Here is a 21,380-nt window from a genome sequence, read left to right as displayed (position 1 = left end):
AAAAAATAGTTTCTACCCATGTGCGATAAAATAACTTAATTCTAACAGAGAACACTGGGGAAGCACAATATAATTCAGGGTTCAAGATAATGCGAAATATTCTTTTAAAATATTTTTAGACCTATTTATTATTATTTTTACTGATTTGTGTATATGTGAGTCAATGGCTGTTGTGTTTGTTCTTTTTAAACTGAAGGAGATGCAATGGAATTTCGTTGCGCAGTATTGTGCAATGACAATAAACGTATTCTATTCTATTCTATTCTATGTGATTATCTGAAAAAATATACAAAAGACTTTCATAATATGCCTCCAGACTTACTGGACGGAGTAATGAAGACAAAGGCCGAATCAGCTTATATAACACTATTTTAAATATAGAAATACCAACAACCGACGGTATTAGAAGAGACTGGGAACAAGAACTAGCTATAAAAATTTCAAAAGAGAGCTGGGATAAACACTTACTATATGTGCATAAATGCTGCATTAACGCAAGACATACTCTAATTCAATTCAAAACATTACATAGATTATACTATTCAAAAACCAAAATAAATAAACTTTTCCCTAACATCTCACCTATTTGTGATAAATGGTAGTCTCAAGAAGCTACTATAGTGCTCTCATTTGTTTTTTGTATAAAAACTCCAAAAATACTGGACCGAAATCTTTGAAATCTTCACAAAATTATTTAAAACAAAATTGATACCAAATGCAGAATGGATTGTCTTTGGAATAATGGAAGGTAGCCCTGAATTAAACGTGTTTCAAAAGAATTTATTCAATTACGGACTAATAACGGGAAAAACGCTTATAATCAAATTCTGGAAAAACGCTCCTATACCAACAATAAATATGTGGATTTCAAATATTTTCGAAACACTACACCTGGAAGATATGAGACTCCTCCTTGCAGGCAAAGCAGACCACTTCCAAAAGACGTGGTCTGCATTTATTGATTTACTACAAGTATAAGGTGCAACAGTAATTTAAAAAATAAACGGTGCCAGGATCCGGTATTGGGGGATGAATAATATGAAGTTGGTAAATCCCTTTTTGCATGGTTTTTATATAATAGAGCAATTGTTTCTCTTTCTTTCTTTCTTTTCTAGGGTTTATTTCTTAACTTTCTTCTCTAACTCTTTCTCTAATGGGCTTTTTTTTCAACACTCTCTCGCACTATCACAACTCTTTCTCACTTTCTTTACTTCCTTTATTTCTATCTTTCTTAAAGCTCAAAAAATGAAGGGGTACAACAAATGTAATAAGATATCTGTGGCTTGTACTACTGTAACTTATTGTACTTCTAATAAATAAAAATATTTAAAACACAATTTTTTTTTTAAAAGAAACTCCGAGATGTTTTCCATCTCGCTAGAGATTTCACTTTTACATTCGCTAATCCACTCTTCATTATATTTAGACATTTTTATGTTCACATCTATCTATATATTAAAACTCTGTGGCTGTGCGTTTGTGTGTGTGTGTGTGTGGCTGTGTGTGTGTGTGTGTTTCTGCCTGGCTGTGTTTGTGGGTGCCAGCCTTTGATTCGTTGCTACGCCAACACCACACGCAGAAACGCCGAGATTTTTTCCATTTCGGTAGAGATTTCACTTTTACATCCACATATCCACTCCTGATTAAATTTCGTCGTGTTTATGTACACATTTTTAATAAAATCCTTCTCCCCCCCCCCCTCACCCATAGAATGTGGGTGAACGTTCCATCGTGTGACGTCACAATGCCCAATGCTCACAGATGTCCAATCGGAATGGATCCATTTACATATGCCTTTGCAGCAGCCCCAGCCCCCCCCCCCCACCCCCCACCCCCGCAGCTTGTGTCGAAGCGCGTCATCACGTGTGTGGGAATAGAGAAAGATTGGGGGTGATAGAGAATGGGGAACAGATGGACTGCCCCAACTCCTCCCCCTTCCACTCTCCCTCCCCACTATTTCTCCTCTCTCACCCCACCCCTCCCTCCCCTACCCCATCTCCCTCCTCCCCTCCCTCCCCCATCCCTCCCCCCCTCCCCCCACACCGCTGTCCCCCTCCCCATCCCTCTCTCCTCCCCTCCCCCACCCCTCTCCATCTCCCTCTCCTCCCACCCCATCGCTCTCTCCCCACCCCCTTCCCTCTCCCCCCCTTCCCTCCCCCACCCCCTTTCCTCTCTCCCCCACCCCCTTCCACCTCCCCACTCTTCCCCCTCCATCCACACTCTTCCCCCTCTACCCCCTATCCCATCTCCCTCCTCGCCTCCCTCCCCCCTCCCCCACACCTCTCTCCCCCTCCCCTCTCCTCCCCTCTCCAACCCCTCTCTCCTCCCCCTCTCCATCTCCCGCTCCTCACCCCTCTCCCTCTCCTCCCCCTCCCCCTCCCACCCCCAATCCCCCTATCCACTCTATCCCACCCCCTTCCCACTCTACCCCCACCCCTTCCTCCTACCCCTCTGTCCCTCTTCCACCACTACCCCTACCCCTCCCTCCCCACTCTCCCACTTCTCTCCCCCTTACCCCACCCCTCTCCCTCTCCCACCCCTCTCTCCCCCCACCCCTTCCCCTCTGTCCCTCTTCCACCACTCCCCCATACCCCTCCTCCCTCCCCACTCTTCCACTTATCTCCCCCCTCACCCTCCCACTCTCCCTCCCCACTCTTTCCCCTCTCCCCCCACCTCCACACTCTTCCCCTCCCTCCCCTACCCTATCTCCGTCCTCCCCCACACCTCTCTCCCCCTCCCCATCCCTCTTTCCTCCCCTCCCCCACCCCTCTCTCCTCCCCTTCGCCCTCTCCTCACCCCTATCCCTCTCCTCCCCTCCTCCCCCCCACCCCCATCCCTCTCTCCCCACCCCCTTCTCCCTCCACACCCTTCCCCCTCTCCCCTACCCCCTCCCTCCCCCTCCCCCTCCCCCACACCTATCTCCCCCTCCCCTCCCCCACCCCTCTCCTCCCCCCTCCCCCTACCCCTCTTCCACTACTCCCCTACCCCTCCCTCCCCACTCTTCCACTTCTCTGTCCCCCTCCCCCTCCCTCTCCCTCCACACTCTTCCCCCCTTCTCCCCTCCCCCTCCCCTCCCCCACACCTCTCCCCCTCCCCTCTATCCTCCCCACCCCACCCCTCTCCTCCCCCTCTCCATCTCCCTCTCCTCACCCTCCTCTTCCCACCCCCTTCCCCCTCCCTCCACACTCTCCCCTCCTCCTCTACCCCCACACATCTCTCCCCCTCCCCCTCTCCTCCCCCCTCTCCATCTCCCTCTCCTCCTCCTCCTCCCACCCCCTTCCCTCTCTCCCCCCCGCCCCCTTCCCGTACCCCTCTGTCCCTCCCTCCCCACTCTCCCACTTCTCTCCTCCCTTCCCCTACCCCTCTCCCCCTCCCTCCACACTCTTCCCCCTCTCCCTCCCCTCCATCCTCCCCCCCCCCCTCCCCCACACCTCTCTCCTCCCCCTCTCCCCTCCCCCACCTGTGTGTTTGGGGGGTGGTTAGTGTGAGTGTGATGCCGCAGCCCCCCCCCCCCTCTCTCTCTCAATCACAGCGATCTTTGGCTTGAGCCAGCGTGACAGAGCCTGTCGACGGAGTAGAGAAACGGGAGCAGTGGGTAGACACAGAGAAGCGGTGAAACTGCGAAGGAGTGCGCCGACGGGCCTGGTTCCGTGTTGTGTCTCGAAACTAAACTTAAAAACAACCAATAATAGTGCAAAAGATGCGGAGGAATTTGTGGTAGAGTGTTTGCAGGAGCAAAGACTTGTTGATTGGCTTTAGCTGCTGGAGGTCGTTCGAGTCACATCGCAGATTCTAGAGGCCCATGGCTTCAGGGAGTGGTGGGGCTGAGGGTGGTGGGTGGCAGACTGTAGGTAAGGAAAAGGGGGACTCTAAGAGAGAGGCATCGAGCGAAAGACATGAAATGTCAGGAGACGAAGGAAGTAAAGTTAGGAGAACTAGAATTATTGAAGAATTCGTCGTGTTGTTTAAAGCTAAAGGAACAAATCAAGGAGATGCAGGATTTAGAGCAGTGAATCCATTAAAAATTACCACCGCTTTGGAGAGCCAGATAGGCAGGGATTTTCAGGCTAAGATTCTGTATAATGGGATGTTAAGAGTTTGTTGCAAAGACAGAAAACAGTTTAATGATGCTAGGGGTTTGGGGAAATTGGTGGTCAAGGTGGAGAGTTTGGTCCCTAGAGGAAGACAGCCGGGAATAAAGGGAGTGGTGTATGGGATGTATGATGGCTTGTCTGAGAAGGAGATCTTAGAAAACGTTAAGGGGGCCCAGGTAACTGATGTTGTGAGATTTAAGAGTAGGAATGGAGTCAGGGACCCGCCGGTCCTGCTTACGTTCAAAGATGGAGTACTGCCACAGAGAGTGTTTCTTGGGAGTATGGCGTATCAAGTGAGGGAGTACATTAAACCACCGTTGCGCTGCTATAACTGTCAGAGGTTTGGACATGTTGCTGGGTCTTGTCGGGGTAAAAGAAAGTGCGCAAAGTGCGGTGGAGATCATGTAATACAAAATTGCAAGGCAGAGACTCCTAAGTGCCCTAACTGTGATGGGGATCATGCAGCAGGGTTTCGTGGTTGTGAGCGCTTTGTTCAGGCGAAGCGAGTGCAGGAAGTGAAGGATCAGAACAACGTGTCATATGCAGAGGCAGCTCAAAGGGTGGCTAGAGATTGCGGAGATGTGAGCGCTGGGACTAGAGTGGTGCTAGGAAGCCAGATCACTGTGCCAAACTTGCCGTCGGCTTTTCCATCTGACATGTTGATTTTTAATAAGGAGTCATTTCTGTCTTTTGTTTCTGATGTGCTGGTAGGAGCTAAGAAAGCAGCTAACCGGTCAGATATCATCAGGTTAGTGGTGGGGGCAGCTGAAAGGTTCCTCAGTGTAAAGCAGTTGCCAGAAAAGTTGCATCAATACATGACGGAGAGTCAGTGTATGGAGAGGTCACAGTTGTCGAGAGCTAGCAGTATGGAGTATGTCAGTGAGGTGGATGATGGTGATCCTCATTAACACCATAATGTTTTATATACTTCAATGGAACGCCCGGAGTCTGATTGGAAATGGTCAAGAGTTAAAGAGATTTGTTGATGAATTTAAAGAAGCACCAGAATTAATATGTATCCAAGAGACATGGTTAAAGCCCTGTCTAGATTTTGTAATCCCAGGTTATGAATGTGTGCGATTAGATAGGTCTGATAGATCAGGTGGGGGTTGTGCAACTTTTGTTAAGACTGGGTTGCAGTATAGGAAAGTTGACATTAATTCTAATCTTGAGGTTTTGGCTGTGGAGGTTTGGAGCAGCCAGAATTCTATCACTGTGATAAATTATTATAACCCCTGTCAACCCTTGATATTGTCAGATTTTGATGAGATAATGGAGAAGGTAAGGTGTCCTGTTATATGGATTGGAGACTTTAATGCGCATAATCCTTTATGGGGTAGTGATCACAGGGATAAAAATGGTGTTATTGTTGAAGAATTTCTAGACAAGTATGAGTTGGTATTGTTAAATGATGGAAGGCCGTCTAGGTATAATATTGTGAGAAACACCTGCAGCCACATAGATTTATCAATTGCTTCATCAAATTTAGCAAGAATTGGTGAATGGGATGTAATAATAAGATTAAACGAGAACTTACCAGTTTGAAGTTTGATCTGTATTTTATGAGGAGTTACGATGAGGGATTACGTGAAGAAGCCCGCCAGGACGCATGCGTTTCATTCTTCAAAGCAGCGGTGTGAAATCACAGATAACTGTAATGACTAAACATAGTAAGATTAGAGAAGAGATACCAGTTAAGTATATGATCAGGGTGGGAGCGGAGGGCACGTAATCCCTCATCGTAACTCCTCATAAAATACAGATCAAACTTCAAACTGGTAAGTTCTCGTTTAATCTTACTATTTTACTTCGGAGTCACGTGAGTGACTACGTGAAGATTTTAAAGCTCTGTGATTTCATGCCGTGGAACGAGTCCATGCATCACATCTGCCTTGATTTTTGGGGAGAATAAAGTTAACATCATTAGACATCAATACGATATTGAAACCCAATAGTAAAAATATTAACACCAATTATTGCCCCTATTTCTGGGGTAAATTATATACAGAACTTAAAGTTGTTTCTGCAAATGTTCCAGGTTCAATGACTGGTTTGTTGTAAAGTCGTTGGAAAGTTTCCTCCGTTGACCATCCTGCTGTCTTGAGGATTAGTCCATTGGTACTTCCAACTTCATAGCTGCCAATGTAGCTGCAGCCCTGGTGGAGTGAGATTTGAAATGCTAGTGTCCACTCCAGCCTATTTAGGACTTGTTATAGCCATCTAGAGATGGTCTGGACTGTCACTGTGTGAGTATTTGTTAGTAGCTGATTAAAGTGACATTTCTTCCCTCTGATAATCTTAGTATACGTCAGGTATGATAGCAAGTGTGTTATAATACAGAGACGACCATCTGTAGGGTAGGCCCTGAATTCTGTTTTTTAGGCCTGCTGACCCCTGTCTGTTCCTTATGACTATTACATTGATGTGAAAATTAAATTCCAGATGAATTAATCATGTTGTCCAACCTTATTTTCTGTAGTGACTGGACCCTTTGTGCCGTGACCAGGACCATCAGCATGACTGTTTTTATAGTCAGTTTCCGTAGGGACAGAGTTGTAGCTGGAGACTAGTTTCTTAACATGGTCAGTACAATGCTCACATCCCATATTTGGGAGTACCTGGTCTTGAGGATTAATTTTAAAATGCCCCTCATGAGTTTGGTTACCAGGGTGTGTCCCAACAGAATGCGGTTCTGTACCTTCGACAGGTATGTTGACAGAACACTTCTGGTGCAGTAGATGGCACTATGACTGAGCCTCTCATCGTAATGGAGGCTTGCCAGGAATTCCAGAAACAGGCGGGATGTTCATAGATCTGTGGGTGATGATTATAGTTGTGTCAGTACTTCCCGTACCTAGATGATACCAAGTACTGATGTTTGGGTGGACTGTCTGTGACCCGCTGAAATAATTCCGCATACGGTCCTTCAGTCCCAGGTGTAGAAGAGGTGCTTTCAACTCTAAAATAAATAGGTTAATATATAATAGTGACATGGGTAACTCCCCTTGAGCGGGAAGAACCAGTAAGTTAGGTCTATGATGGATGGTGATGTATGGTTCTGACCCATGTTGATATCACCAGGACCCATGGTTGCGTAGGGCAATCAGGTATTATCAAAATTCGAGACGTGGAGTCTATAGTTTCCTAAATACCCGACTGATGAGGCAAAGGGAGGGATGCATAAATGATCCCCCAATCAGCGAAGATGCATCTGAACCACTGCCCCAGGTTCTGGCTCCCAAGAACATAATTTGATAACTGGTAAGAGCATGGATGTGAATAGGTCGTTATCTCGTGTTCCATACCGTGCTGTTCCAGCAATACATATTTTATCCAACATCCATACAGTGTTTTTAGACTAGCGTGACATGATGTCTGCCACTAAATTCAGTTTCCCTGGTAGTTGGAAGCTGGCATCCAAATCTCTATCTGGATACGCTATTAATCCAGATTAATAGAGACAGTAACTCTAAGACTTTTACCTCCATCACAGTGAGGAGGTGTTTGGTGAACTCACTGTGGTGGATGCCAATTTGTGTTTATTGTGTGTTGTTATTATTACATGTATGGCTGCAGGCAAACATTTCGTTCAGATCGAAAGGTCGGAATGACAATAAAGGATTCAATTCAATTCAATTCACAAATAGTGTTGGCCAGATAGTCACATGGTGTCGATATGTTTCTACCCATATGGTTGACATATGCTACCCCGGTGGTGTTGTCAATTTGTAGTCTAACATACTGGTGATATAACCCAAAACAATATGACTTAAAGCCATGGCTTGCACTCACTTCCCCAGGTATATATGCCCAACGTTAGTAGTGATGCCTCCTGTGCATTCCATCTCCTGCACAGCTGGAGATGGAATTAGTAGCGTCCCAATCCAAGGCCCATCAGTATGTGGTTCCATAGACGGGTAACTGTTAATGTTTGGTTAGGAACAAGCCTAATGTATGTTCCACCATTTTGTACCATAGTGGCCTCTGTTGGTTGCTTCATTAGTCTGTCAGAATGACCTCCCATAAATTATTGAGTGACGCGTGTTTGCGCTCCGTAATTTGATTATGTAAAGGTCCGATATCATGTGGCTGGCACACAGCCCCTAATGCCAATTATTCTACTACCAGTCTGGTGGATGGTTTTGTTCCCTGCAAGCATCCATTAAGGCTGTACCCTTTCTTACGGCAAAGTCACTGCCATGTGAACTGAGTTAACGGTGAACCGCAGACGACCTGTAGTGTTAAATACATCTGTGGGCACCAAAGGTTCCCATCTGTAATGAATATAAAGTACGAAGTATTCAAATTAGTCAAAACTAAGATGAAGTGGTAACCACCTCTATATTATGATAAGGATATTGAGGACACGAATTCCTGTGATTCGTGTTGGATGTCCTCCATAACTCCTATTTATATGGGCAGTGTAGTTCAGTATGCGCTTAAGTTAGTTTCTATCCCTGTAAGCATGAACATTCAGTTCGGTACATGCTGAACTATAAGTAGGTTTGTTACTATTTCGGCATCCTCCGTGGTCGTTGAGGTGCCGGTGTCTGTGATGAGGGTTAGCGCATTTCCCAGGAAGTAGTTTTTAAGACGTTCCTTAATGTGCCCCAGAGTTCCCTCTATGTGAAGTTCTTTCCCTGTTAAGATAAGATGCCTCCAAATTTTAATATTGGAGGTTGGGAGGTTCCAGGTTAGCATATAAGGCCAGTGCATCCTGGTGATCTAGTGTCATGTCTTTTGTTTATAGTGCGGCCGATCCTGTCCCGCTGTTAGGACTAGAACTTTCTTACATTTCAATTCCCTGCCCTACCATGTTTAGGTTGATACTGGGAACATTCGGGTTTTGCAGTTCCCTGATGGTAAGTGTCTTCCAATAGGTTTTCTGCACCCTATGTGTACTAGGGGTATGTTCTGCCCCCCTGTTCAAGTGCAGCCCTACAAGAGGTACTGCTGTAGGACTTACTAGCTGCCCCTCTGTGACTAGTTTCCATCTCATGAAGCTGCCACTTACCTGCTCCAACAGCCGCTCCAGCTGGCCCCGATGCTCTCGGGCACCCAACCGGCTCCAATGCTCATGGTCACTGGCCATCGCGGCTGCTCCTGAAGCCATTCCTCCTGAGGCTGCTCCTGCTCCAGTTCCTGCAGCCACTCCAAGGATTTACTCTCGGTGTTCCCCTCTGATGAGTGAGAAGCCCTATGCAGCCCTACAAGAGGTACTGCTGTGGGGCTTACTATCTGCCCACTGTGGCTAGCCTTCATCTCCTGCCACTTTGGGGTATTTCCTCCAGCAGCCGTTCCAACTGGTTCTTATGCTCTCGGGCATAGGCCACTCCCGGCTGCTGTTGCCCCATCCTGCAGCCGCTCCAACCGGCTCCCGTGCTCTCGGGCACTGGCCGCTCGCGGCTGCTTTGTACCTCCTGCAGCCGCTACAACCGACCCCCATGCACACGGGCACTGGTCGCTCGCGGCTGCTTTGATCCCCGCTCCCAGCCGCTCCAACCGGCTCCCGTGCGCTCGGGCACTGGCCGCTCGCGGCTGCTCCTAAAGCCGCTCCAACCGGCCCCCAGTGCGCACGGGCACTGGCCGCTCGCGGCTATTCAGAGTCGGACTCCTCGGAGTCAACGACTCTGTTTATGTTTACCTCTCCCGACCGGCCGGGGCCGGCGCGGGTGCGAAGTCGGGAGCGACGTCGGGCACAGCTGTTCCCATTACGGGAGATCAGCGTGCCGTTTGCTGCTGCTGCTGCTGCCGGCTGCCCGCAACTCCGCGGTTCTCCCCCGCCAGCTTTCCCGCAGCCGTCATGGATCCGGTCCATGTCTCCACCTAAAAGGTAAGTGGAAGGAACGCAGAGTCTCTTACCTGCTGTTCCCGACTTTCAAATTCTGGAACGCAGAGTCTCCTTACCTGCTGTTTCCCGGCTTTCATATTTTGCCGCTTAGGGGAACGTCGTTCCCCCTGCTGTGACTCGTTGCAATGCGTGTAGCGATATGACACGCATGCGTCCTGGCGGGGTTCTTCACGTAGTCACTCACGTGACTCCGAAGTAAAATGGATAGATATACACTGGGTAGTGATCATTATCCAATTTTATGTAGGTTTGGTAGGGATTTGAGGAGAGAAGTGGTAAAGAAAGTCCCTAGATATAACTTTTCTCAGGCCCAATGGGATAAATTCCAAGAGAAGGCTCAAAGTTTAGTTGGAGAGGTTAATAGTGAGGGTTCTGTAGATAGTTGGAATACTTCCATTAGTCTCATGATTCTTGAGGCAGCTTGTTGTACTATTCCTGTGAAGCAGGAACCTAGGTCCCGTATGTCTGTTCCTTGGTGGAATAAAGAATGTGATGAAGCTGTAAGGAATAGGAATATAGCCTATCGAAAATTAAGAAAGTATCCAATTTTGGTCAATGCAATGGAGTACAAGCGGCTAAGGGCAGTAGCAAGACGAGTTGTAAAGGATGCAAAGAGGAATAGTTGGAGGAAGTTTTGTGGTACGCTAGGCCCGGAAACTCCAGTAAGGCATTTGTGGTCAGCTGTGCGTAGAATGTCAGGAGTATACAAAAGAAGTTTGTTACCAGTGTTGCAGAAGGGTGAGGTGGTAGCAGTCTCCAATAAGGAAAAAGCAGACATGTGTGTTGACAGTTTTCAAGCAGTGCATAGATCAGAGAGCATGGGAGTGGAGAGGTGTAGAAAGAGAACCGAGCTGATGGCAGTTAATCAGTGGAAGCTGGAGAGGAGTTTAGTAAATGATAATACCTTTAATCTGTTTTTTACCATAAAAGAGTTGAAGGATGCAATTATGTCTGGGGCAAATACCACCCAGAGATATAGGTTGTCGTATGAGTTATTTAAACATCTGGATGATACTGTACTTGAAGAAATCTTAGCTTTGTTTAATACTGTGTGGGCAGAGGGTTATTTACCAAAGGAATGGAAACATGCAGTCGTGGTCCCTATTTTAAAACCGGGCAAAGAGGCATCTGACCCTAGTTCATATCGCCCTATAGCGCTCACAGCAGTGCTCTGTAAAATTATGGAGAGGATGGTAACCAACAGACTAGTTTATTTTTTAGAAACCAGAGGACTATTTGTTGATGTACAAAATGGCTTTAGGAATGGAAGGTCTACAATGGAGTCTGTATCAGTTTTGGATCAGGATATTAAAAGGGCATTTAGAAGCAAGGAAACAGTAGTGAGTGTATTGCTTGATATTGAGAAGGCATATGATTCTTTGTGGAAGGAGGGATTAATGATTAAAATTTTTGACTTGGGAGTCAGGGGACGAATGTTCAACTGGATTAAGGATTTTTTATTGAATAGAACAATACAAGTAATGGTTGGTAGTGTCAGCTCAGAGACTGTAGAAATAGAGAATGGAACCCCGCAGGGAAGTGTTATCAGTCCAGTTTTATTTAATATCATGATAAACGACATATTTTGTAAATTAGAGAGAGGATTTGGTCTGTCTTTGTTTGCAGATGACGGGGCCATCTGGAAAAGAGGTCGTAATGTAGAGTTTGTTTTAAAACAGATTCAAAGAGTGTTAGTGTCTGTAGAGGAATGGGGGAACACATGGGGCTTTAAAATCTCTGCCTCTAAGACTAATTTTACTTCGGAGTCACGTGAGTGACTACGTGAAGAACCCGCTCAGTGCGCAGGCGCGGCATTACGCCAGCAGTGCAACAGCGGCTGCAACGGGAGTTAGGCGCTCCCGCTACATAATGAACCGGACCGTCAGGTGAGTACCCTGAGGTCGGGTTTTTTTTTTACAGGTGAGCCTTTTTCTGCTTGTGTTTTTTACAGGCAGAAAAAAAGGCTCTGGAACAAAACTGTCCCCCGTTCAAGGAGGAACGTTTTCCCGTCGGGGAGGGGGGCAGCAACAGGCGGTAGGAGCGTTACCTGGTGTTCCTCTATTCCCCAACACCGTGCCGAGCCCAGCCCGCTAGTACCTGAGCAGCGGGCTGGATGCATAGCCACCCGAAGAGGCATCCGGCAGGTGTTCCCGATTTCGGACGGGACGTCTCTCCACCCGCACGGGGGGAGAGAGAGCCGCCTGAGCCGCGGGAGCGGCTCTCGGTGCAGGTGCCTGCGAGATGCGCTGCTTGAGGGGCTCTCTCGCTTCTACAAGGCACAAAAGCTCTAGAAGAAGGCGGTAGGAACAATTACCGGGCGCTCCGCTATCCCCATCACCGCGCCGAGCCCAGTCCCGCTAGTGCCTGAACTGCGGGCTGGATGTCTAGCCATCCGAACAGGCATCCGGCCGGTGGCGTCCGATTCGTCGGACGGGGACATGTCTCCACCTAAATGGAGGAGAGACAGCCGCCTGAGCTGCATCCAACAGCTATTGGAGCAGCTCCAGCGAGATGCGCAGAAAGAGCGCTCTCGCGGAGGGAGGTCAGGCACCCCCTCCACAGTGTTTCATGCACTGCCCTCTGCTCCCTCATTACTGGAGGCTAGCATTGGTGACCAGGGCTGGGCTGGTCTGGAACAGGGGCAGGCGGACGAATTCGGGAGTATGCCAGGGGTGCAGGAACAGGAAGAGCTGTTGGGTGTGGTGGACCGCTTTGTAGCAACCTCACGGGCTGGAGAACCGCTGGAACCAAGAATGGCGGGCAGCATCAACCATCTATCCAATAAACCATTACTGGAAAAGGTGCTCGCTGAGGTGCTGAAACAACACACAGCACCAGAAAATTGTGAGGCCCTCAAAGTAAAAAGTGTCAACAGCCAAATCTGGGGGCATGTGGGGTCACACATCCGAGCCCAAGAACTCAAGCTACAGCGGATCCTAAGGCTCCTGACGTCGGCCATCACAGCCTTTGCTCGTTCCGTGGAGACCACGGAGATGGATACCTGCCAGCAGGATGTGCTGGCATTAATGTGTACCACACAATTTGAGATCAACAATCTCTGGAGGGAAACATAAGACCTGCCCTCAATCCCAAATTTGCTGGCTTGTGTAAAGCCCCAGCTGCGGAGACGGACGCGCTGCTATTTGGGAAAGATCTCAATAAAAAACTGAAGGAGATGGAGGAAGCATCAAAAACCTTCGGCCTAATGAGGGCAGGCCCCGGGACGAGCAAACCAAGACCTCCGATACCCAAGCGGCAGCACCCCACGGCATCCACCAGTCGACGTCCGCAATATGGGACTGGTGAACGCTTGGGGTCCGCACATTATCCCCAAAGATCTTTTTAGATCAGGGCCCGCAGCGGACCCTCTGGAAAATGCGCCTCCCCCCAACATCGCCAGCACGTCAGAACAAAACCTTCAGGAAAATGAAGAAACAGAATCGCCAATAACCATGGAGGTAGGTGCGTCTGGTCCCTACCAGCATATAGAGAATAAGGGTGCTTTATTAACAGGGGGGAGATTACACTTGTTTAAAGAAGCATGGGGTATGGTCACGAGTGACAAGTATATACTCAACAGCATTAGTGGATATAAAATACAATTCATGTCAGAAAAAACGCCACCAGTTCAACATTGGCCCCAAAGGGTATTTCTCCCTCCGTCAAAGAGAAACGTGAGGGACAATCTGAACTGGTGAGACTTATCACAAAGGGGGTCATCGAAAAGACCAAACATGAACCTTTGGAATTTGTATCGAATATATTCACTAAAACCAAAAAAGATGGTGGCTGTCGCATCATCATTGACTTAACATCACTAAACAAATTTGTTAAGTATATACATTTCAAAATGGAGACATATGTTACTGCCAAACAACTGAATTCCAACGGACACTTCATGGCAAGCATTTATCTTAAAGATGCTTACTATCTAGTACCCATATACAAGGATCATCGCAGATACCTAAAATTTATCTGGATGGTACAAAGCATTGCCCTATGGGCTAACTTCAGCCCCAAGATTATTCACCAAAATATTGAACCCAGCCATGGCAATACTAAGAAAACAAAAACATATTGTCATGGCATATCTGGATGATATTCTGATAGTAGGGAAAACGATGGAATTGGCTGTGGCAGCAGTATCAGCTACAAAACAGCTCCTCGAAACTCTGGGGTTCGTCCTACATCCAGATAAATCTAAGTTGAAGCCATCCACTATCATGGACTGCCTGGGCTTCACAATGAACTCAGTCCATATGACTGTTACCTTGCCAAAGGCAAAAATGGTTGAATTAGCACAATCATGCAACAATTTAATGGTCAACGAGCGACCAACTATTCGACAAATAGCAAGAGTAATTGGGGAAATGGTAGCAGCATTTCCGGCTACACAATTCGGACCTTTGCACTATCAAAAAATTTACAGAGAGCAAAGGTACAGGCAATAAAACGACATACAGGTCACTATGATCGTGTCATGAACTTACCCACTGAAGCAATATCAGAGCTACAGTGGTGGGCAGAAAACGTTTGGCATAGTTTCAGCCCTATCTTTATCACTAACCCTACTTTAGTTATTCAAACAGATGCCAGTGCTCAAGGCTGGGGAGCGACTAACTCCATATCCAGCACAGGTGGTAGATGGACTAACCTAGAGTCATCATTACTACTTACACTGGGCATTAACTATCTAGAGATGTTGGGCGCCTTTTATAGTTTAAAAGCATATGTATCTAATATGCAGCACTTGCATGTTCGGTTACAAATTGATAAATACTACGGTGATGGCTTATATTAACCATATGGGTGGCATAAAATCATTATCATGCGACAAATTGGTCAACATGATTTGGCAATGGTGTGTCGAAAGACATATTTGGCTATCAGCTACTTACCTACCAGGTAAGCTAAACACCCATGCCATGAGAAAATTAAACGCCTGGGTTGCAAGTTTGAACAGACCTTACCTGGAACTGGGATTGTCCAAACAAACCATCACCACCATGTCGGCATCCCTTCGAACATCCACCAAGAGGCAGTACTTAACCAGCATCAAAAAAGGGAGAAGTACTGCCAGGAAACAGGGACAACATACGCAACAGCCACAGCCACCAACATACTGGAGTTCCTGGCCTATCTACACCACGATGTAGGGATCAGCTACAGTGCCATCAACACAGCGCAGAGTGCTCTTTCTGCTTATCTCAAACCAGCGCCAGGACAACAGGCGATGGGATCCCATCCACTGGTGGTAAAACTGATGAAGGGCATTTACAATATCAAGCCCTAAGCCCAGGTATACCCATATTTGGGATATCAGTGTGGTCCTGACATATCTCAGGGAATGGCCACCAGCCAGATCCCTCGGCCTCGAGCAAGCTACACTAAAGACGCTCATGTTGATGGCACTTGTATCCGCTCAGAGGGTCCAGTCACTACACCTATTGCGACTGGACAACATGATCACAGCTCCAGACCAGATCTGTCGTTATCCAGCGACTGATCAAACAGAGCAGACCAGGAACACCTAATCCAGTCGTGGCTTACCCACCAGAACCACGGTTATGTGCCATGACCCACCTACTATCCTACATAGACACAACCAAAATATTCGAGGGAGATGAAAAGCCTTGTGGGTCAGTCACAAAAACCTTATGGTCGGGTGACGAGCCAAACCATTGCGAGATGGCTCAAGCAGGTGCTAGAAACTGCTGGGATAAACACTAACATGTACAAATTTTATTCCACCAGGGCAGCATCCATGTCGACGGCTAAAGAATGGACATGCCTATAGACCACATCCTGGCTACAGCAGGATGGTGGGGGGGGGGGGGGAAAGACCGTTCAGAAATTTTATAATAAGCCATTGGCAAAACCTGGTTTATTTGCAGTAAAGATTTACAAACTGCAAATATTTAATTTAAGCCCAGGGGAGCAAATTAATTCTTTGTTGTTATTGTTTAAAAAATACCATTGTGTTTTTCTACAAATAGACTCATTGGTTGATTACGATAACACTTCCTCCCTCAAGAAGTTCGGCAGTGAGTGAAATGAAACTGTTACACGGTTTGAAATCACAGAGCTTTGAAATCTTCACGTAGTCACTCACGTGACTCCGAAGTAAAATAGTAAGATTAAATGAGAACTTACCAGTTTGAAGTTTGATCTGTATTTTATGAGGAGTTACGATGAGGGATTACGTGCCCTCCGCTCCCACCCTCATTATATGGATCAAACTAATAAATTGATGTCTCCTTATCTTTACTATGTTTACTTCAAATAACTGTGTCTATCTGTGATTCCACACCGCTGCTTGGAAGTATGCCGCGCCTGCGCACTGAGCGGGTTCTTCACGTAATCCCTCATCGTAACTCCTCATAAAATACAGATCAAACTTCAAACTGGTAAGTTCTCGTTTAATCTTACTAATATATGGTATTTGGTTTTAAAAGAAAGTTACCTAAGTTAGGGCTGTATATGTATGGGTCTCTATTGGAGAAGGTAAAGGTTTTTAAGTTTTTGGGTGTTTGGTTTGAAGAGCGTATGACTTGGGCTGTGCATGTAGGTAAAATTGTGTTGAAGTGTGAAAAAGTTCTGAATGTTATGAGAAGTCTGGTTGGGTGTGAGTGGGGGGCCAACAGGGAGACAATGCTGCTAATTTATCAGGCCATGATCAGATCTTCTCTTGACTATGGGTGTTTTGTGTATGGGTCTGCGTCTAAAACTGTTCTGGCTAGGCTAGATGTGTTGCAGGCAAAGGCTTTGAGGCTTTGCTGTGGAGCCTTCAGGACTTCCCCAGTCCCTGCCCTGATTGTTGAAATGGGAGAAATGCCCTTATGGTTAAGGCGCATTAAGCTAGGGTTACATTACTGGGCTAAACTTTGTGGGTGTAATGATACCTTCCCAGCAAGGTGTTTGTTGCAAGAGGTTGATGATGGTAACAAATATAACACATTTTTTGTCATTATAAATCAGTGGGCTAGGAAGCTGGGTTTGGAACAAGGGGGTATTATAGAGCATACAATAAGGCTACCTGTGCCCTATTGGGTTCTTCCTGAACTGTTTATTGAGCTTGCTTTTCTTCAGGAAAAAGATAAACGCGAGGTGACTCCAAGAATAGTGGAATATCTTAATTCAATCAGTGAGAGCACTTTGATTGTTTTTACAGATGGATCTAAAGATCCAGTTAGTGGGAGAGCTGGGTTTGGAGTGTATGTGGAGCAGCTTGGGTTGAAGATTGGCCGGCGCATTTCTGATGGAAGCTCTGTTCTCACGACTGAATTGATGGCAATTCAATGGGCTCTATGGTGGATTGAGGAAGCCAATTTTAGAGAAGTCATTATCTGTTCTGATTCTGCAGCTGCAGAAGTCTTGAAACTTTAAGAGTAGGGAAATCTAAAGCTCGTCCTGACATTCTAAATGAAATCTTGAGTGTGTTTTCTAGAATTGGGTTTGCGTGTAACATCACTTTTTGCTGGGTTCCCGGGCATGCTGGGGTGAGGGGGAATGAGCAGGTGGACCTCATAGCAAAGGAGAGTTTAAAAAGAGAAATAGATATCCATGTATCATTGGGGAGAGTGGAACTGAGAGAAATAATTAAAGAGGGCTTAACAAAAGAATGGCAGAGAGGATGGGAAATGGAAGTCAGGGGTAGACACTACTTTTCTATACAATCTGAAGTTAGGAAAATATGTTTCTGTACATCTCTGTCCCGTAGGGACTCAGTTAAACTGTGTAGATTGAGGTTGGGACACTGTGGGTTAAATTACTATTTGTGCATTGTAGGGAAACATGTTTCTGGCTTGTGTGAATGTGGGAGTAATGAGACAGTTAAGCATGTTTTCCTAGAATGTAAAAAGTATAGGGTAGAAAGAAAAGTATTGTTTGTTAGACTGACAGGACTTGGAGTTGAGGCTTTTTCTGTTTCATCTTTGTTTGGACACAGTGAGAAACATCAACTGATATCCAGGGCTGTTCTTCAATTCCTGCAAGTTACAGGACTGTATGTAATAATTTAGTTCAAACTTTGACCTGTGGAGGGCAGTAATACGCTTAGCAGCGTCTACACTGCCGGAATCCTACAAGAAGAAGAATTGAAGAGCCTGTCGACCCGCAGGCCCACTCGGCATCATGTCCGCACGCCCACTACACCCTCCCCTCCCCTCCCCTCCATGTACTCGAGGTCTGAAGCGCTGAGGATGTGAGGCCTCACACTCTGGTGGGGCCGCTTTCACAGACTTAACCAAAGATCTTACAGCTATATATCTGCTATAAGATCTTTGGACTTAACCGTGAGCAGCCCCCGCGTTTAACCAGGGCTCTGGGAACTCGGCATCTGATGGGGACGAGGCTTCCAGAGGGAAGGCAGGGACAACATGGAATAGAAGCAGAGTGGCTCCATTAATGGATTCATTCCACAGTGAGTTCAGAAGAGAGCCGGAAGTGGCGGCGATGTTGAACAGCTGCGGCTCGCCTGCAGTCCGTTTGTTTTTACTTTTTTGCGTTGTTTTTTTTCGTTTTGTGTAGCTAAGTTTTTGGTTTTTAGGTTGTGTTTATGCGGGGGGGGGGGGGGGAGGTGGGGGGTTGAAACGGGGCTTGCTGTCTCTCCCTTCGGGGGAATGCGAGTTTTTTGTCGTATCCCCCTTCTCTGCCTCCGTCTGCGCTGAGGCCTAATGGCGGAGCTGGCGACCTCGAGGCTCCGGAGGCAGAGCCAGTCAGGACTTGCCCTGGGCTCGCTCCTGTGAGGGTGGTCCGGCTCGGGGGTAACGGCGCTCCCGTGAGGGCGGCCCGGCTCTGGGCTGGAACGGCGCTCCGGTGGCTGAGACGGCGTTCTGGCGGCGGTGACCTGAGTCCGGGGTTCGGCCGTGGGCCAGTGGACAACGTCGTCAGCGGCTGCGTCCACTGGACTGGAGGGCGGCAGCTTCGACCACCCCGGGCCGCGGTGTTTGAGCCGGCCCGTTCGCGGAGCTCGGTGAGCCGCGGGACTGTTTGTACCATCGCCCGGTGGGGAATCGCCTCAGCGCAGAGGGAGAAGAGGAGGGAAGAGACTGCAGCCCTAAGATTTTTACCTCCATCACAGTGAGGAGGTGCTTGGTGGACTCACTGTGGTGGATGTTAATTTGTGTTTACTGTTGTTTATTATTGTATGTATGACTGCAGGCATGAAATTCCGTTCAGACTGAAAGGTCTGAATGACAATAAAGGAAATTCAATTCAGTTCGGTAACAATCCTCCCCCTTCTCCCCCCCCCCCCCCCCCCTCTCCACCCTCCACCCCTTCGCTCCTCCCATCCATACCCCACTCTCACCCCCTCCCCCCTCAGCTGGTCAAAATGCTCTCTATGGTGCCCCTGTAGAAAGTGGTGAGGATGGGATGGGGGAGATGAGCTCTTCTTATCCGGCACAGAAAGTGCAAATGCTGCTGCGCTCTCTGAACTAATGATGCGATGTTTTGTGACCAGGTCAGACTGTTAGTGATCTGCACCCCCAGGAACTTAGTGCTACTGACCAACTCCACATCGATGTCATTAATGTGTAGTGGTGTGTGTCTGTGCCGGTTTCTCCTGAAGTCAATGATGACCTCCTTTGTTTTGTCAACATTCAGGATCAGATTGTTTGTGTTGCACCAGTCCACCAGTTGTTTCACCTCCTCCCTGTAAATCAGCTCATTGTCATCCCGGATAAGGCCCACCACTGTTGTGTCATCTGTGTACTTCATGATGTGATTTGTACTAAACCTGGCACAACAGTCGTGGGTCATCAGGGTAAACACAGTGGATTCAGGACACAGCCCTGAGGGGAACCGGTGCTCAGAGAGATGATGTTAGAGGTGTTGTTTCCAACCCACACTGACTGGGGTCTGTCAGTGAGGATGTCCCGTAGCCAGTTACACAAGGGGGTGCTGAGGCCCAAAGGACCCAGTTTGCTTATCAGGTGCTGAGGGATGATTGTATTGAACGCTGAACTAAAGTCCACAAACAGCATTCGCACATATGTGTTCTTCTCCTCTAGATGTTCCAGGCTCAGGTGGAGTACGGAGGATATGGCGTCCTCTGTGGAGCGGTTTGGCCTGTAAGCAAACTGGGACGGGTCAAGTGTGGAGGGGAGTCTGGATGTAATATGGTCCCTGACCAGCCTCTCGAAGCACTTCATTATTATGGGAGTGAGTGCTACAGGGCGGTAATCGGTGAGACATGTTATTGCAGATTTTTTTGTCACTGGTATGATGGTGGAAGTCTTGAAACATGATGGGATGACAGCCTGGTTCAGCGAGGTGTTGAAGATGTCAGTAAGGACATGTGCCAGCTGATCAGCATATTCCCTGAGCACCCGACCTGGTATGTTATCAGGGCCTGCTGCCTTCCATGTGTTCACTCCTTTTAGGGTACATCCACTGTATCAAGACTGAGTGCCTGTTCATCACAGTGAGGAATACCTTTCCTCGCAGGTGTGTTGTTCAATGCCTCGAACCGTCCAAAATATTTAATGAGTTCATTGAGGAAGTTTATGTTGTCTTCACAGGGTGGTGGAGCAGTCTTATAGTCCGTGATGGTTTGGATTCCCTGCCACATGCGCCTGGTGTCCATGGGGTCATGAAAGAAGCTCTGGATTCCACGTACTTCAGGGGTCATCCAGGGTTTCTGGTCGGCCCATATAGTGATGGTCTTGACACTGACATCCTCTATGCACTTTATCATGTAAGCAGACACAAACGCAGCATACTCCTGCAGGTTGGTGTATTGACTGTCAGTTGCAGCCTTCTTGAACATGTCCCAGTCCGTGCACTCAAAGCTATCCTGTAATGCTGTCATAGCTCCCTCTGGCCACACCCTAACCTGCTTCACAGTAGGGTTTTCTCTGGTAAACAGGGGCCTGAATGCAGGAATTAGCATCAGAGATATGGCCTGAGGAGCGAAGGTGGGGGCTGGGGACTGCCTTGAATGCCTTCTTGATGTTTGTATAGGCTAGGTTCAGTGTGTTCACTCCCCTGGTTGCAAAGTCCACATGCTGGTAGTAATGTGGGAGAACTGTCTTCATGTTGGCCTGGTTAAAATCCCCAGCAACAATAAAGCACCATCAGTGTGTAGTTTGCAAGTCACTGATGGAGCAATAGAGCATCCAGGGCCTCCTTAGTGTTTGTACTGGGGGGGGTGGGGGGAGGGGGGGGGGGATGTACACAGCTGTGATGGTTGATAGTAAATTCCCTGGGCAGATAGAAGGGTCTGCACTTTATTGTCAAAAACTCAATGTCTGGGGACCAATGATTTGAGACCACTGTGGCATTATTACACCAGCTGTTATTAGTGTAAATGCACACACCACCACCCCGGGATTTCTCACTGAGAGCGCAGCTCCTGTCCGACCGGAATGTTGTTAGCCCCTCCACACTAGTAGCAGCGTCAGGAACAGAAGAGTTTAACCACATCTCTGTTA

This window comes from Amblyraja radiata, chromosome 7 (genome assembly GCF_010909765.2).
Source record: "Amblyraja radiata isolate CabotCenter1 chromosome 7, sAmbRad1.1.pri, whole genome shotgun sequence".
Classification (NCBI taxonomy): Eukaryota; Metazoa; Chordata; class Chondrichthyes; order Rajiformes; family Rajidae; genus Amblyraja; species Amblyraja radiata.
The sequence above is the reverse complement of the archived record's forward strand: the minus strand, read 5'-3'. Positions refer to the sequence as shown.